Source organism: Bos mutus, chromosome 21, assembly GCF_027580195.1.
Source record: "Bos mutus isolate GX-2022 chromosome 21, NWIPB_WYAK_1.1, whole genome shotgun sequence".
NCBI classification, from domain to species: domain Eukaryota; kingdom Metazoa; phylum Chordata; class Mammalia; order Artiodactyla; family Bovidae; genus Bos; species Bos mutus.
Genome location: NC_091637.1, coordinates 17958215 through 17961240, shown reverse-complemented (window position 1 = coordinate 17961240; position 3026 = coordinate 17958215). Strand labels below are relative to the sequence as shown.

Sequence of the window (3026 nt, the reverse complement as noted above, 5' to 3'; positions counted from 1 at the left end):
TCTAAGGGCCAGCATCATCAATAGCATCCGAAACTTATAAGGAGGACAGAATCTCAAGTCCCTCCCTATATCTACTGCATTTTAATATTTTAGCAAGATCCTTACGTGACTCATATTCACATTGAAGTTTGATATGCATTAATGTCATGGACCTCTTGCTAGGTTAAGCAATGCCAGATGCTGCTACCCACAACTCTCTATCCCAATCTTAGTGGCTTAGCACAATACTTTTATATTCAATTTCGATGGCTGGGAGCTGTCCACTATCTGATGGCACAGAGATCTAGGCTCTTTTTACTTGGTGACACTATCGTAGAAACACGTGACTCCCAAGTTTCCTACTTAAAGAAAGAAAGAAATGGAGCTAGCATGCTGCCTCTTAAATGCCTCAGCCAAGAAGTGGCACAGAAAACTTATTCTCACGTCTTTTGGCATGAACCATTCACACAGCTCCAAGCTAGCTGCAAGTAAGTTGGAGAATGTAGAGATGGTGTGCTTGGATTATTTTTGGAGCATCATTTCTGTTACTCTCCTTCAGAGAGTTTCATATCATCCAATAAGGATATTAGGAGGAAGGATAAGTCCATTCTTAGAGGAATCCTAGAAAAAAGTTATAAAGAAAGTTTATCTTTGGTTTAGGGCTTAGAAGATAGATTGACTCTAAAAGTTAAACCAGCAGAGAAAGTTAGATATGAGAGAAAGAAAGGAGAGCATTGTTGGAGGAAGGCATCAACATTTGTTCAGAGGGAAAGATATGTTGAAGATATTTCATGAAATCATCTGTGCTCACTATAAACTTGAAAACAAGTATTGCAGGATAGCTTCTTTTGAATTTGATTTGGGTAGACTGAATGAGTTGGGATTGTGAATTCTAACAGGCAATAACAAGTAAAAGTGAAATTATATCCTTATCCATCTGCCCAGGAAAGAACAATGGGATAGGGATTAATGAACGTAGACTGGACCTTTGGAGACTGCCTATCTAATCCCTACTGTATTAGACATTCACTCTGGGGTTTGAGGTCTGACGGTTAACACTGCTGAGCTTTCAGGGAGTGTCAACCTAGATGAGCAGTTTGTAAACCAGCAGTCCTTGACCCTGGCTGCAGATGAAAATCATCCACAAAGCTTGTAAAAAGTTCCAGACCAAAGGAAACACTCTCTGGGGATGTGGTTGAGACATCTGTATAAATTCTCAATAAAGAAACCCTGGTCTGTCCCAGTGGGCTTCAAACTTTAATGTGCGTATAGATCATGTGAGGATCCTGTGAACGTGAAGATTCTGAGTCAGTGGGTCAGGAGTGTGACCTGAGATTTATTTATTTTTATTTTTGGCTGCCCTGGGTCTTCGTTGCTGTGTGTGGACTTTTTGTAGTTGTGGCGAGAAGGGGCCACTCTCCCACTGCAGTGCACACGTTTCTCATTGCAGTGGCTCCTTTTGTTGCAGAGCAGGGGCTCTAGGGTGCAAGGGCTTCACTCGTTGTGACGCAGGGGCTTAGTTGCTCCAGGGCATGTGGGATCTTCCCAGACCAGAGATTGAACCCGTGTTCCTGCATTGGCAGGTGGATCCCCAGTCATTGGACCAGCAGGGAAGTCCTAGATTCCGCACTCCTAACAAACTCCTAAAAGATGCTGAGGCTACTGGTTCTGAATCCATTGAGGCCTGAATCATGTTAAATAATTCATCGATTTTAAAAGTTTTTTTTTCTTCCAACTTCCCTAGATTGGGGAGCGATTTTGGCATTGTCTAGGAGCAGGCTGGGTGGGCCCAAGCAGAGAAGCCTCTAGAGGAAGAAGTGAAATGTTTGCACTCAGAGGCTAATCCATTGCCTCCTCCCGGGTATCAGCAAGATGTGTGAGCTGGCGCTGCTCATCTCTCATGTCAACACTCCTCTTACACTGAAGGCAGGCAGTGCTGCCTCTGGGGATGTGAGACAGACTGATCAAAGATCAGAAGGAGCCAGAGTTAGGTCATGAATCAACACAAACTGTGCTGTGCCCCTGGTGGATGAAGACAGGAAGAAGCGTGAAACTGGGAAAATCATAGGCAGGAAGCACCCGGAATCCAGCCAGTCACTTTCACATGCATTATGCCAGTTCATTCTTTATCAAAAATACCCTCAAAGTTGGCATTATTACCTGCATTTTCTAGATTAGAAAATTGTGACTCGCAGAAGGTAAATGGCTTATCAGCCTGGAAAACATCTACATGACACCCAAATCCATCTTTTCTTCATGAAAGCACACTAAAAGTGTCTTAAATCTTTTTTTAATATTTATTTTTATTTATTATTTATTTGACTGCAATGGGTCTTAGTCATGGTACTCAGGATCTTTAGTTGCGACATGCAAACTCATATGGGATCTAGTTCCCTGACCAGGGATTGAACCCAGGCCCTCTGCATTGGGAGCACAGAGTCTTAGCCATTGGACCATCAGGGAAGTCCCAAAAGTTTCTCATATTTTAAGTCATGTCGATACCGGGTAGAGGAACTGGGGTGACACGTCATCCACTTCTGAATCATTTTATCATGGACATGTTGGACCTGTGGTCCACCTACAGCTTCTTTCTAGTATTTTCCATCCTGTGCAATTAATCTAATGATATGGAAACAAGAAGAAACACTATAAATGGAAGCTGTGCAAAAGGAGGCAATGATAGCCCAAGAATTGTGGAGAATTGTTTTCTTGGTTCTTCCCATCTTTCAGAGTCTACCATGATGAAGGTCAGAAAAAGGAAATACATCCAATGCAATATAATTTTGATGTATTGAACACGGGGGTATGTGTGTCCTTTTGAACTACAGTTTTTTCAGGATATATGCCCAGTAATGGGATTACTAGGTCATATGATTGTTTTTAGTTTTAGTTTTCTAAGGAAACTCCATACTGTTCTGTACAGTGACTGTACCAGTTTACATTCCCACCAACAGTGTCAGAGGTTCTCTTTATTCCACACCCCCTCCAGCATTTATTGTTTGCAGATTTTTTGATGATGGCCATTCTGACTGGTGTGAGGTCAATAC

At 42.2% G+C, this 3026-nt stretch overlaps 1 non-coding gene across 1 annotated transcript; it reads right to left on the bottom strand.

Annotated features, from left to right (window-relative positions):
* Positions 1–2369: 2369 nt before the first annotated feature.
* TRNAG-CCC (transfer RNA glycine (anticodon CCC)) lies at positions 2370–2442 on the bottom strand. The gene has a single exon. It is a non-coding gene; the product is annotated as a tRNA-Gly (tRNA).
* Positions 2443–3026: the final 584 nt, after the last annotated feature.